The sequence below is a fragment of the Musca domestica genome, unplaced genomic scaffold (assembly GCF_030504385.1).
Source record: "Musca domestica strain aabys unplaced genomic scaffold, Musca_domestica.polishedcontigs.V.1.1 3, whole genome shotgun sequence".
Classification (NCBI taxonomy): Eukaryota; Metazoa; Arthropoda; class Insecta; order Diptera; family Muscidae; genus Musca; species Musca domestica.
The window spans coordinates 26,601,263-26,617,694 of record NW_026712299.1 but is presented as its reverse complement, the minus strand read 5'-3'; the positions used below and the strand labels follow the sequence as shown (position 1 = coordinate 26,617,694).

At 34.9% G+C, this 16,432-nt stretch overlaps 1 long non-coding RNA gene across 1 annotated transcript; it reads left to right on the top strand.

Annotated features, from left to right (window-relative positions):
* The first annotated feature begins 742 nt into the window (after window positions 1-742).
* LOC109613453 (uncharacterized) lies at window positions 743-15,662 on the top strand. The gene is made up of 2 exons (XR_009342552.1): window positions 743-1,078; window positions 15,519-15,662. It is a non-coding gene; the product is annotated as an uncharacterized LOC109613453 (long non-coding RNA).
* Window positions 15,663-16,432: the final 770 nt, after the last annotated feature.

Sequence of the window (16,432 nt, the reverse complement as noted above, 5' to 3'; positions counted from 1 at the left end):
TCCTGCGATGAGCAGCGAGTGTCTGTTTGTGGAGGATGACTGGTATGACGACTAAATCGAGGTACGAGTAGTTTAGTTGAGAACTCTTATAATTTTGCAGTTTAGTTTGGCAATAGACGTGCTATCATATCGCCGGCCGTGGAGTTCGAGTGGATTGAACGAGAAGTTCAAACAAAAACACAAGTGCGATGACGAAAAGTGATTTTTATTTTGTTGCTGAAAGTGGTTACGGGTTGAGGATAGTGGGGTTGGGTGGTCACGGCTGATGATGTATGATGGTTCAGTGGGGAGTTGTTTTGATTTAGAAGTGTGTCTGTGTGTGTTTATCATCATCATCGTTATTGTGCCTATCATCGTTTTGTTGTAATGATGTTTTATTACTCACTACTCGACTCCCTCTCTGGTTTGATGTGTTGTAGTTATGGAAGTTTTTTGTTGTTGTTGTTGTTGCTACTCAAAATAAATGTGTTTTTGTCCTGTCTACCGGTGTTGTTGTTACTGCTCTATAACTTTTTTTGTTATTGTCGGTTTTAGTTTGTTCGGCCCCACCGGTCGCTCGGTCGTTCGGTTGGGCCATGTGTTGGTGATATGTATGATGTGTGGTTTTAGTTGCGACGAGTGCGAGTACAACCTCCAGTATTGCCGTTCTTTGTTGTGTTGTTTTTCTGCTTTTTTGGGTTCTGTGTGCCATCATCGTCGTCTTTCATACGATTTTGAGCGTGCTTTTGTGCGGTGTGGAGCTTCTTGAGCTTAGTGCATGGCTGTCGACTACTAACACTACTACCACCAAACACCAGCACCACCACTATTAACTACTACGATGATGACGACAACGTCGTTGCCGTTGTCGTCGTCGTCGCCAACACAACAAACAAGCAGAAGCAGCAGCAACAACAGCAAAAGCAATAGCAACAACGAAGAAGGAAGACAACACAGTGCAAAACACACAGAAAACGGCAATAACAAATCGGTTGTTCGGACTTACGTTGCTTTTTTGCGGTGTGCTGTGCTGTGCTTGTTACGCCGTAATAACAAATAATCAAAATCAGTACGCTTTCAGCAATCAGGCGGGTAACAAGTACGGTTTGTTTTTGGTATTTTTCCCCGTTTTGAATAAAAAAATGCAATTGTAACGTTCGCAATGAAGTCTCTCATTATTCGGCGATACGCGAATTATGTTTAGAATGACAAAAAAAATACTTACGTTTGGATTCAAACATCCGACCAACCAAACTGTGTGAATGCAATTAATCAATTAATTAAATAAATAATAATAACAACAACAAATCAACAAAAAAAAAACATCGAAATCAAAATAAACCAAACAGTGATTTCTTAAATTAAGTGCTTAACTATTTTCGCCGTTAGTGTATGTGTGCGTGTGTGTGCCTCGCTCTGTCCATGTGTTCTTTTGCCTGTGAATGTGGAGGTTAATTAGTGCAATTTCGGCATAAGGCAAGACAATGCGCTTCAGCGGTTTAAATTTAATCATGAATAATTGATAATAATTATGTTAATTAATTGCAACATTAATGAAGCCAAAACAGTTTTGCGGAAGAAAATCTTCAGGAATTCTCAAATATGGAATTTTTTGGTCAAACAAAAAAAGTTTGGGGTATTTGAAGCAGTTTTTTTTAGTTTATTTACAAATAAAAAATCAAACTTAAATAAAAAACAATAATAATCTGTGCCCAATCATAATTGAAGAGTGGTATTTTGTTTGATTTCAGTGTTAAACACAATTTATGAATGCCTTGTGTAAAATATTAAAATCTCATGAAAATATATTCAAACTTTTTCGTAACCTCTATCATAAAACATAAAAACTATAACCGAATGACATAAAAGACAAATAAATGTAAATATTTAAAATGCACCAATTTTCGAAGGACGGATTTCAAAGATGAAATTTTGACAATAACTTCAAAACTAGTTATTTGCGGCCGGGACCTATCGGCAATGTAATTTAGAAGCCAAATAGCAAAAAATTAAATATTCCATGAGATATATATAAAAATATCAGAAAATTATAATTTTAGAGGGTACCCTGGTCTAGGGCTTCCCTGCGTACGTTCCTGGGATCTAAGCCTTTTTAAACATTTAAATATTGCCTCGAGCTATATTTGTTCCATTTGTCCTGAATCGCATATTTTTTTGGAAAAAAATCTATGCTACATATAATGTTTCCAAGTCTCGAAAAATACGTCATAAATAGTTTGTATTTAAACCGGTTAATGCGTATCGCTTTACTGACTTAGAAACCCCTTTTATACCCTTCACCATAGTATGGAGGGTATATTAAGTTTGTCATTCCGTTTGTAACACCTCAAAGTATACATTTTAGACCCCACAAAGTATATATATTTTTGATCAGCATAAAATTCTATGTCGACTTAGCGATGTCCGTCCGACTGTGGAAATCACTCTAGCTTCCGAACGAAATGAAGTAGGTTGATACAATTTTACTCAAATGTATATTATGTCTATAGGACTTTTGATATTGAAAATGGGCCATGTAGGTTCACGTTTTGGTATAGCCCCCATATAACGGCACCTTCCGATATTCGGCATTTTGATGATTTTAGCTACATTATTCACCGTTTTGTTTTTAGGTTCTTCATTTGAATATTGTAATGGTATTTGACAAAAGTTGCATATGCAGGCCCACGTCGTCATATAGACCCTAATATAACGACTGCATTCGGTATTTGTAAGATTTTAACAGAATTTTTAACGTTTCAAATGGTGTAGGGCGGAACTTACAGCTTACTCTATAAAATTACTATATTCATTTAAATAAAGGACCAAATATCAGCGGGTTTCGTTATATGGGGGCTATATCGATAATTTGTCCTGTATATACAGATAATTATGTGGTCTATTTTCTGTAAACTTGAAATAGTAAACTCAGGCTATTCCATAATACTAAATATCGGGACATCTCGTCGGTTCCGATGAATAATGCCACGAATATCATCAAAATACCAAATAAAGGCAGGTGCCGTTATGTGTGGGCTATACGAAGAACTGGGCCTACATAGACAATTTTCCGTCATAGGTTGTAGTACCTAATACAAGCTGCAAATACGAAATTTCATACAATTCCGGTTAATAATATCGCTTAAATGATCAAAATACCGATTTTCGGGAGATATCGTTATATTGGGGGCTATACGTAGACGTGAGTCAATTTTTTGTCATAGGCTGTAGTACCCAATAGGAACTTTAAATACGAAATTTGAATCAATTCCGGTAAAAATTTCGCTAAAATCATCTAAATAGCGAATATGGGGCCTATACAAACACGTGGTGTAGTATCCACTACGAACTACAAATAGGAAATTTGAAACAATTCCGGTGAATAATGTTCCTAAAATTATCAAAATACTGAATATCGGGGATACTGTTGGGACCTATATAGACAATAGTCTACTAGGGGGTAAAGTACTCAGAAGGAACTCGTTGCCTGGATTTTCAGGCAATTCCATTGACTAATTTGGGTGCAATCATCTAAATACCGAATATCGTGGATACCGTTATAAGGCTGCATTATCATATCGTGGACCGATATATCCCATCTTCGAACTTGACCTGCCTGCAGACAATAGACTGATATCTGTGCAAAATTTTAGCTTCCTATGTTAATTCGTTTTGACTCTAGCGTAATTAAAACAGACTGGCAGATGGACGGACGGACGGACAGGGCTAAATTGGAATTTTACTCTGTTCAAGAATATATATACTTTGTTGGGTCTAAAATTATGTTTTTAATAAATTACAAACGGAATGATGAACTTAACCCTTTTACCCTAAATACATAATTCCTATGTGCATAACATGGGAACATTTTTGATTAAATTTAGTAAAACGTCGTTAAGTTCGACCGAACCTTTAAAAGTATCGGGATTCAATATTCGAACGACTTCCATTTAAATGGGAAGTTCAAGTGAAATCAGTTAAAATTTTCAAAAAATCATGACATGAAAAAACTTGAACCTACACAGGCTTAATTCTTCCACAAGGGTTGGTGTCTGTTACGAGTTTCAGTTTCAAGTTGTCCCTTGTGGCTAAAATCATTTAAAACCTAATTTCGGAATGTAATGTCACATAGGGGCTATAAGAAAACGTGAACCCGCAATGATTTGCCAGTGGACATAGAACTCCTCGCAATATCTTAATACCGAAATTTAAACCATTACATTGGAAAATGTCGTTTAAATATGGTAGATCGGGAGGTACACTTATATATAAATACTTGGAACTATGAAATAAGCTTTTTCAACACCAATTTTCGAAGACTGTAACTATTACGCCAAATTACTACATCTGTTTTCAACAGACAGACGGATCCAATTAAATCGCGAATATATTTACATTATGGGGCCTCCTCCTTCTTTTCTGTGCTGGTTTGTACCTTCCAGCACTGCAGAAGTTTTGGTAAATTACTGGCCTGTTCCAGAATAATAAATGACCGAACAAAGGAAAAATCAGTTGTAGTAGTAACATTTTAACATACTTACAGGTTCTGCAATATATCAATATTTTGATCAAACAAACGATGTATACCTTCTAATTATCTAAAAAAAATTGTCCCAATGTTTTTTTTTTTTAATAAAAAGTTGCAATTCCGGAGATGTCGATTTGAAAATAGAAAATGCCGGTCGACATCTGGTACCTTCTTCTCAAAAATTAAAAACTAAAAAACAAAATATTATGTATCTCGTTTAAGCGATGGGACAATCCGATATTTTCCAAACTTGACAGGACGGGCTAATACGATAATAGCGATATCTAAGGAATGATAGATTTTAGTATGAAAAAAATATATATTTTTTGTAGAGAATCTTATGGCCTAAAAATATTTTCGAGAAAATTAAAAAAAGACATTTCATCCGCTTTTAGCATTTCATTTTCAACGCTAAATTCTTGCTCTAGACAAAAAATTTTGCTTTACACGTATTTGTTTGTTATTTAATTTTAAGTATCTATTTCGGCTGGACTATTGCCCAATTACGTAATTCATTTTAACCTTCCATCATATAATAATTGGCGTTATATTGACAATTTAAAAAAAAAAATCTAAAGTAAATCTAAGTCGTTTTGAAATTTACTTATCGAAATACATACTGATATATAGTGGGAACGATTTATAAGGGTTATACAAGAAAATGGGCCTATATTGAATTGTTTAAAACTTGTATGTATCTAGGTTAGGAACTTCACAATCGAAATAGCTTCCGGTGGGAGAGGATCTAAAGCTAATGAACTTCAGCCGAAATGCCGACGGTAATCGGAAGAAATTCAATCATTGTTATGAAATGTTATCTGGCACACCTTACCGTCGCTTGTTATTAAAAACTATCAACGTTCTTGTTCTACAATAATGCTGGAGAATTTAAGTGCGGTACCTACCTTCTAAGTAAGCATCCACAGTTTGTAATCATATAAGGTTATTATCACATCAACATGAGCCGTCGGTAGATAAATATTAAGCAGCAGCTCTGAGTAATACAGGTAAACCGAATTTTCTGTACCAGCTACCCGATAATCGATTACTTAATGGTTACAGCACGTTATAATGGATTTAAAAACCCAGTACCTTTAAATATTTCTTCATAAAAAAGTTAGCCCGGAAATGTGAACAGTGAGCATTTAAATGGATTTATCTGGAGCTCAGTAGCCTGTAATATCTACCGATCCCTCTAGCATGGAATAATTACCAAATTTTTCTGGCAGTAAAATGCCTGTATCGGTTGATGTTTCTACATAGCCTCCACCCAATATTTGGCATTTCTAAGAATTTATTCGAATTTTTAAATGAAATTGTTGCAATGGGTTGGTAATAATAGCCAACATGTAACAACATTTTTAACATAAGGGGTAATATTTTATGAAAAAATAAGAAAGATAAAAAGAACATAAAATTCAGACAAAAGCATGAAATTCAAATAAAAATAATTTATAGTACAGTCCATATGATTTAAAGTTCGAAGATTATGATAGCTTAAATCAATAGGCTATAGGATAAGGATAATACTACATCCTATTGGCTTAACTTCATGCTAATAAATATCATGATTTCATACCGGCGACGTGAATGATCTCTTGACTTTTTAAGCTTTTTATAGACTACACCTAAACCCTACGAAATTCAAATATCAAATTTGAAACAATTCCGGTGAATAATGTCGCTAAAATCATCAAAATATCGAATATCGGGAGGTACCGTTATATGAGGGCTATACAATAACGTGGACCCGCACGGACAATTATCTGCAATATCCTGTAGTTCCCATTTCGAAATACCAAATTTGAAACAATTCCGGTGAATAATTTCGCTTAAATCACCAAAATACCGAAAAAGGGAGCTACAATTATACCAAAACGTAAACGTACAAAACGTAGACGTACATGACCCATTTTTAATACCAAAGGTCCTGCAGACATAATATACGTTTGAGAAAAAATTTATCAACCTACTTCGTTTCTTTCATAAGCTAGAGTGATTTCCACAGTCGGACGGACATCGAATTTTTTGCTTTTTAAGAATATCTATACTTTGTGGGGTATGAAATGTGTTTTTCGAGGTGTTACAAACGAAATGATAAATTTAATATACCCTCCATACTATGATGGAGGGTATAAAAAAATACATCAAATTTGGTGGAAATCGGTTCAGATATAGCTTTAGCTCCCCTAAGTTTTAAGTCCCTGATATTCGTAATATGCACTACATAAGAAAAATACCCTTCCCAAATTTTATTAAAATCGGCTATGATTTGGATATAGCTCCCATATATGAAGGGTTCACAGCTATACCGAACTATGTCATAAAAACATAATTCGAAGATATTTAGAGGTAAAGTAAATGCACTGCCATTAATTTCTAGAAGGAATATTTCAGTCTACTAAAAGAAAATGTAAAAGTCTATATTCAAAATTAACTAATGATATAAATTTAAAAACAAAAATATATAAATATATTACTTAAAAAATATTTAAAAACAAAAAAATCTACTTTGGTTCATTATTATTCTGAATAAAATTTGAATGTTTCATAGCTAAAGCGAACCAAGTCAACAATATATAATAAAGTGTTCGCTATATGACTAAATATAGTTGATGTTCCGCTTGTAATAAGCAACTGATGTTGATAGCTTTGGAAAAGGCAATGCTTTTTTAAGGTCGAAAGTACAGATATAGTGTTCATCAGATGGTACTTCTGTATTCAGTGAGTCTCGAGCTAGCTGTGCTGCTTTTAAATGAAGTTCCTGTTGCCAAATTAAATTTGTATTTTCTTCTCCATCGAATTTTATTCTCATGTCAAGTCCATCACAAATTCGACAGGTATCCTTATTCGGAGACTTAAAATGTAAATAGAATTTCGTGCTGAATACTTTATAATAAAAATACATTTTGTTTTGCATAATCTGCAAGTTTCCAAAATGACTTCTCTGTCAGATTCATTCACCTGGCTGTTACATTTTATTTTGCATCCACAATCATAATTTGTGTATGCTTTTCCACTGTTGCAGCGAAGCTTACGCACATTGTGCTTCCACTTTGCCGGAATTATTCACCTTTTCAAAACGATTATACTTTTAAAAATTATAAAAATAGCGAATATGGGGAGTTACCGTAATATGGGGTCTATACGAAAACGTGGACCTGCACAGGCAAGTTTTGTCATAGTCCATTACAACATTTAAATGGGAAACTGGAAACATCCGGTAAATAATATCGCAAAAACATCAAATTTCTGAATACGAAATACGAAAGTCACCAAAATACCGATCATTTTCAATACCAAACGCCCTGTAGACCAAACACACATCTGAGTAAAATTTTATCAACCTACCTCAATTGGCTCGGAAGCTAGAGTGATTTCCACCGATTGATGGACATCGCAAAACCGACATTGAATTTTATGCTGATCAAGAATATATATACTTTGTAGAGTCTAAAATATATATTTCATGGTGTTACAAACGGAATGACAAACTCAATATGCCCTCCATACTATACCCTCCACGTACTATGGCTGAGGGTATACATACCTTTTAACTAGTTTTTATACCCTACACCACAAGGGTATTATGTCTTTGTGCATTTGCTTCTAACAGGTAAAAGGAAACGAGATAGACCCATAGTTCCTTTTGATGATCTGCATAGAATCACATTCTGAGTCGATTTATGCATGTCCGTCCGTCCGTCTGTCCATGTATTTTTGTAAACAAAGTACAGTTCGCATTTATTGCCCTATCCAGATGAAATTTTGCACAAATCATTTGTTTGGCCCAAGGACGAATCCTATTGAAATCGGTCAACATTCAGATATTGCTGCCATATATTTCTTCGTCCGATTTGCTTTTTATTGTGCACCAAACGTGTAATATCAGCCCGAATAGTATGGAATTTTGCACGTACGATTAGATTGGACCTGAAAATAAGTATGCCAAATTTGATCGAAATCGGTTCAGATATAGCTATAGCTCCCATATATATTGTTCATCCGATTTGTTATTTTTGTTCTCCGCAGACGTAATATGCATTCTGTAACAACAATGTTTGGGGAAATATATCAAATACAGCTCAGAAATACATTTGCTAAATTTTATCGACATCGGTTCAGATTTGGATATAGGACCCATATATAACTTCGTCCGATTTATCTTTTATTTTGCACCAAACGTCAAATATTTGCCCAAATTAGATGAAATTTGGCACTTTCGACCGAATTAAGTCTAAAAGCTGGTGTGTCAATTTGGTGAAGATCGGTTCAGATATTGCTATAGCTCCCATATATATTTTTAATCCGGTTTGTTATTTTTGTCCTCCGCAGCCGTAATATGCACTCTGTAACAACAATATTTGGGGAAATATATCAAATACAGCTCAGAAATATATTATTATATATGGATATAGCTCCCATATATACTTTTATCCGATTTCAAATTAATTGTGCAAATGGGCAATACAAGTCCGAATTTAAAAGATGCAAATGCTTCGGAATATTTAGTCCTTTGAACCTTAAATTTTAATTATAATCATAGCGTGTATGATTGGATTCTCCCATAATAAGTTTTAATTGTTATGCCGAGCTCTACTAAATTAGCAAAGTGGTGTAGGGTATCACAAAGTCGGCTCCGCCCGACTTTAAGACTTTCTTTACTGGTTTTTTTAATATTGCTGAAAAATGAACGGCAATATGCACTTGCTCACTAATAGTACTGATTCAAAGTGAAACACATTGACTTGGTTCATTTTTGCTTTGAATAAAAACGAAAAGGACAGTCGTTGACTTAGGTTTTTTACCGTTATCTTTGGAACGAAACACTTTTTGACATTGTGCTTTGCAGAGTAAATAGATTTGCCACATGCGGGGACATTGGCACTAGTTTCGGCATTTTTTATTTTTCATGACTTGGTTCGGTATAGCAGTGAGCCCTCCATATATCCTTAATCCGATTTAAGGTTTATTGTCCAAATAATGACTAATATCAGCCCAAATGCAGTGAATTTCGGGACGTACCTTTCCATTTGGTGGAATTGGGCGCGGATACATATTTTTTTAACAAAATCCTTCTCGAAGTGATATCATGCACTCTATAGCAATGTTCTTTGGTACAAAGGATAAAAATATCTCCGTCAAATCTAGTGAGAAACGATTCAGAATTGGATATGCCACCCATATATTAGTTCCCTCTGAAATCAAATTATAACTGCTCTAAAGCCAAATATTGATAGATGGCATGATCTACTTCAAATAAATTCTTTTGTTACCGGAGCCCCGCCCGACTTATGACTTTTCTTTACTGGTTTTTAAACATCTGTGTTTTATTTCAAACTTGACAATTGAGTTCTAATTGGAGCATGCTTTATATGACACATTTTCAATATCAAAAGTTCTGAGAGCCTAAGAAGGTAGATCTAAGTAAAATTTTAAAAGACAGACAGACCGACGGACATCACTAAATCGACAAAGATTTTTGTACTGCACATGAATATATACCTTTCTGAGGTTTAAAATGTATATTTCGAGGTGTTACAAACGGAATGAGAAACTTACCCTCTTACTATGGTAGAGGGTATAAAAATAATAAAATGCAACACAGATTTGTTTATGATTTGAAAGAGAAAAGAGAAGTCGGGCTGGTGAACGAGCCCTCGTTGTTGAGTTGAACCCAGTATCATAGAACGCACTAACAATTTATATTATGTCAAGCGAGTTTCTCAGTAGTTTTGGAATATATTAATTTTTTATAACTGCCGTAATACAGGTTATATGATTTGGTGAGTGAAAATGAAGCTTTGAATACAACTTCCAATATTTCATCGTCTTAATAAATTTCGGAAATTCCCTGTAAAAAAGATGTGTGTGTGTGCGATTATTAGTCATTTAATTTTCTTTTATTGCGTCTTTCCTTTTTGTGACATATCGTCATCGCTGTTGTCTTCGGCGTCGCCAGCGTTGTCTTACATTATTTTGAACTTGAGAAAATTACGAACGATTTTCTTGTGTTTTTATTTGTTTTTTTTTGTTTGTCTACTATGATAAACTCATTATCAATTTTTCCGTTTAAACTGAGATTAATACAAATGAAGACGACGAAGGAGAAGAAGAACAACAGCACAAACAAGCACACGCTCGGCTGGCTAGCAGCTTAGCAAAGAACTTGAGAAAAAAAGCAACGAAATTATGAAAATCAAAACAAATTGCAAACACAGATACAACAGTTATACCTACCTACCTACGTTACGTATGTACGTTGCTCCTCATGTTTAGATGCATGCACGAAAAAAGAAAAAACACAAATCCTAGTGGCAAAGAAAAAGTGCAGTTGTGGAAAAATGAACAGAAAAACACAGAGCACAACAAAACGGGAAAAGGCAAAACATTTGCAAACACACACACGTGCAGACATACATATATATGTTTTGATGCACTCGAGGGGCGCAAGAGAATCTAGCGCACAGCCAGAAAAACGATGAACGAAACACATGCCGGCACTTGACTCATATTATAACGTAACAAAACACAACACAACAGTAACAACAACAACAATAGTAACGGCAAATGTGCAAAAAACATTTTAACGTAATCATCGTCATCAACAATGACAAACATCATCATCATCATCACCGTCGTCATCGTCATTGCCATTCATACAAAAAGGACAGACAACCGAACATACACCGACGGGGTAACCCCCATGTAACACACATACCCAACCTAACACACACACACACACACGCCGACTCTCCCCAAGCGAAAGAGAGTGTCACATTTCGCCAAGAACAAGAAGAAAGAACGAAAAGAAAAAACAACAAAACGCAACTCATTCATAGTTTTTTTCTTCGACAACTTTTTTACTACGGCAGTCACTCCAACCACCATCACCACGCCACCACACTATTCGCAAAAACACACTCACACAAAGACACAATCGCCAAAAAACGAAAAATAAACAGCAAACGACCAGGGATGTCAACTCGCTTTTTGGCAATTTTTAACGCTGAAAGTGTTATGAAAACAATATTTTTACAAAATAGTTTGAAACTCGGTGCAAATACTCCCGAGGCACAATTTCGAAATAAGAAACGGATTGTCCATTTCGCTGGCAAGTAACACCAGCGAAGTCCAAAGCTGGAATGCAGGTTAAATTGCAAAGTGAGATACAGAGTGCATGATATCACTTCGAGAAGGATTATAATAAAAAAATGCACAATAAACCTGAAATCGGATTAAGGATATATATATATATATATATATATATATATATATATATATATATATATATATATATATATATATATGGGAGCTATATCCAGTCCTTATACGATCTCTTTAAAATTTACCAATAGTATTTCCGATCTCTATAGGGACTTAAACACCAAAACGGATAAAACATACATATGGGAGCTATAGCTATATCTGAACCGATTTTCACCAAACATGATGTACTTGCTTCTAGACTGAACTAAGGTCATTTGGATTGATATTGGCTATTTGGTGCACAATTAACCGGAAATCCGTTGAATATATTTATAAAAGCTATATCCAAATCTGAACCGATCTTGAAACAATTTGGCAGTTTTATTTCTGGGCTGTAATTGATATCTGGTAGCAAATATCTTTCTTGTGGAGTGCATATTACGAATGTGAGGGACTTAAACACCAAATCGGATGAAACATATATATGGGAGCTATAGCTATATCTGAACCGATTTTCAACAAATTTGATGTACTTCCTTCTAGACTGAGTATGGTCCGATGTGCCAAAATTCAGGTCGTTTGGGTTCGGAAAGTGAGTCTATGGAGATCCTCAAAAGTAACTATGGGTCTATCTCGCTTCCTTCTCCATATTACAAACAAATGCACAAAGACATAATACCCTTACCACTATGTGGTGTAGGTTATACAAACATAAAATAAGGCAGGACGAACTTTTAATACCCTCTACCATTTTTCAAAAAACTATAAAGTGGATGAGGTCCTTATATGGGGACCATACCAAATCGGGTATCTATATAGACAATTTTAGACTTCAAGGTTTTTATCTACCAAATCTTCTTAAATACCAACTTGAAATAATTTCGTGGGTAAATTTTTCGAATGATGTCACTGAGTCTCAAACTGTTAATATTTTCACACTAGGAAGAATACAATGGAAGGTGGAGCCTCACATCCTTCCTTTTAGATGAGGAGAACCGCGGAAAAAAACAAGGACATTACGGAATTGTCAATTTGGTTTTAGTATCTCCCTGACCCACGCCTAAAAGGTGTTTAGTAGCTTTGTTGTCAAAGGCTTCGACAGGAATTACGGAACTATTGTATCTCTCCAGAAACTCCAGAGATTTTGACTCCGTTTTAGCCCATGAATATTCATATGAATTCCAGCCGAACCTGTAAAATGATAGCGACCATTCTTGTGGATTGCTTTTTCAGAAAAAAATTTGGGTGACCAACTCTCTATTCGCCGCCCAATGTTAGCTGCTTTTACTCAAGGTTCCCTCTTTGGTCCGATGTTATATAACAAATTTTCTTGTAATATTCCGGTTCCTCACATTGACGTTCAACTATGCCGATGATGTCCAATATAGGTAGCCTATCGAGAACCTCGAAAAATTGCATCGGTTTTTTGTTATATGGCTCCTTAAGTTGGAAAACGTTGAGCAATGACTTTTCTAGATCGATGGTTTTTTGTCTACCTTGATTTCAGCCAATTCTGAACTTAGGTAGAGAGGGAATACCTGTCACGGGTAATGTGTAATAGCTTAGGGTAGTATTTTTGGAATGGATCGACCATATTCGTCATATAGATTTCGTTTTGTCCAGGTCCAGAAGATTGTATTTGGGATGCAGTGGAATCTTGAGGATAAGGTTTAGTCTTTACCAAAATGTTAGGCTCTTAATTTAGCCGTAGGTGATCAGATCTATACTCGTCTATGAAAGAAAATATACTCTCCTCTTGTTTGATCCTCCGTTTCAAAGACTTCTTTTTAAACTCGCTCGAGAGCTGCCGCTCCACTTTTAACGAGTCTCACTCTTACTCGAATTCGAGCCAGATTTTCGGAAGTCTGCTGCAAACTTCACATGAAAGGTGACGTCGATACCAAGTTTTTTATACCCTCAGTCATATGGCTACAGAGGATATATACCATTTGATACGGCCAAAACGCGCCTTATCGAAATAACGGTTTTAGACCCTATGTCTTATTGGACCAAAACCGTTTCAGGACATTTGGAGTTTATCTAGGGGTGTTCGTCCGTCTGTTTGTCTGGCTGGTGCGCACGATAACTTTCGAAGGGAGTATTCGATGCAGTCCAAACTTGGTATATCGTAATATTATAATCAAACTCAGATCGAGTTCGAAGTTCAGTCCACTCCTTCTGGTGCCTCCCCCATAAAGGTCGAAATTTTCAAAGAAAATATTTTACTGCATAGAAAGTAAAAAAGGATCACCCTATTTTGCTCAACATGTGCAATACTCATGAAGCTCATAAAATGCGAAATCAACATCCGTTTCCATTCAGACTTTTCACATCCCACAAAGGGTCAAAGTTTTGAATAATCAAAAACTATTAAAAAATCCGAAATAAGCATCCGGTTATCTTCATATTTTACTCATCCCATTATTTCTAATAACACAAGATCTGCAATGAAGATGGGACATATCGGCCCACTCCTTCTGGTACCTCCCCCACAAAAGGTCAAAATTTTCAATATCCATGAAGCTCGTAAAACGCAAAATTAATATCAGATTCTATTCAGACTTGGTACATCTCAATATTTCCATCCACACAAGATCTGTTATAAAGATGGTAAAGATCGGACTATTTCGTCTTGTGCCTCCCCCACATAGGTCAGAGAATCTGTTGTGAAGATGATATATATCTGTTATCTTACCCACAAAGGGTCACCATTTTCAATACATTTTTCTGTCATAACTTTCGCTGAATGGAATGGGAACATTGAGATATTTCACGCTATCTGTAACACAACGACTCGCAGCGAGTGGTTGTTGATTTATCGTTAATATTCGACGCGTAAAAAGCTCAACGCGCTCGTTCTGTTTAGCCCTTAATATATTACCTAATCCACGATTAAATGTCTGGTCGGAATATTTGCATCGTTTTTCATAGTTCTATTCAGTGGCATCACTGTTTTCGGCAGAGACGATGCAAGAGAGCACAATTTCATATTTGTAACAAACCCCCGAAATAAAAAAGCGCTGCAAAAAAAAAAGACGTAACAACAAAAACATACAAACGCACACACACACACACATGTGCACATGCACGCCGCTTCCACGAAATGCAATAGCAAAATCAAAGTCAGTGCAAATCTGGAGGAAAGCAAACAAAAAACGTGGAATTAATAAACGGAAGTTGTGCATTTTATTAATCAAAGCTGTGACAACAACAACAATAACAATAAAAAAAATAATAACAATAAACACAACAAACGAGAAACTGCAAAGTGACGTTGCTTTTCGAATAAAAAAAATTAAAAAAAAAATAAAAATAAAAAATCAACGGCAATGCCAACACAAAAAAATGCAAAAATTTAATGAATGAATATTTAACTTCCCTACCTTCTACTATATACTGCATTGCAAAAACGTGAAAAAATACAACAAAATGTTGAAAAAAATTGAAAACAAAATAAAAATACAAAAATTTAACCGCATTCCGTGCATCGATTAAACAAAACGAGCCAAGCCGCGCCACCTCCAACAGCCACACGAATAACAGGTTTTCGAAAAAAAACAAAATCAAAACAAACCCAAATGTTTAAAGAAGTTATTGACCGTTATAATTTTGAAAACAGACAGAAAGTTTAATCCCCACTGAAAAATAAGAAATAAATAAAAAATGTGTCAAATAAATTTAATAAACAGCTGGATCTTTTTTTTTTTTTTTTTTTGAGAATAATTATCCCAGTTTTAAGTTAATTTTTTAATTTTTGATTTTTAATATATTGTTTTAAATCTTCTAATATTTATTTTTACAGCCCTTGAAATTGAAGTGAAAACCAAAAATAATTTTTATTGGAAAAGACCGTACCTAACATCAATCACAAGCGGAAAATCATTAAACAATCCATAGTTTAAAACAACTTTAAAAGAAGGAAAACAAATCAACATTTTTATGTGCAGGAAAACAAAAATATTCAAAAATTGAAAACAAGATATTCTCAAATCATTTGACATTGTGTGCAATCGGAATCAAAACAAATTTAATGGAAAAAAACATAAACAAATTAAAAATAAACTAAAACATCACCAAAATAAGCAACTATTTTATGGCCCCGTGTGAAGCAAAACACAAAAATAAATAGAGAAACTATTCAAATTAATTTTAAAACATAGCAGTGTTCCAAACAGATCAGAAAAATAATAAAATAAATACTGAAAAAAAGAAACACTAACAAAAACTTCAAAAATATTTTAAAGGTAAGTTTTTTGTTTGGAAATATTAGATTTAAAAACGTTTTGTAGCTAATTTTTAAAAATGTGAACTGACTGGATTTCTTTCCCGTCGTGAAAGATTTAAAAAGGGTGTTTTTTAAGCCCGATAGAACTTGAAATTGTAAAAAATAACACAAAAAAATATATTTTAATCAATTTTTTTTGTATTCGAAAGATCAATACGGGACATTAACATTTGAAAATGATTTCGGGCATATGGGCACCGCGGCTGTTCTTGACGAAGTGTATTTTGGACGTCCAATTTTTGGCCACTTTTTCGAGCACTGCTGGCCGTATGTCGCGAATAACACGAACAATGTTGGCCTCCAAGGCGTCAATTGTTGCTGGTTTATCAGCATAAACCAGTGACTTAACGTAGCCCAACAGGAAATAATCGAGAGGTGTCAAATCGCACGACCTTGGAGGCCAATTGACAGGTCTACTTCTCAAATCAACT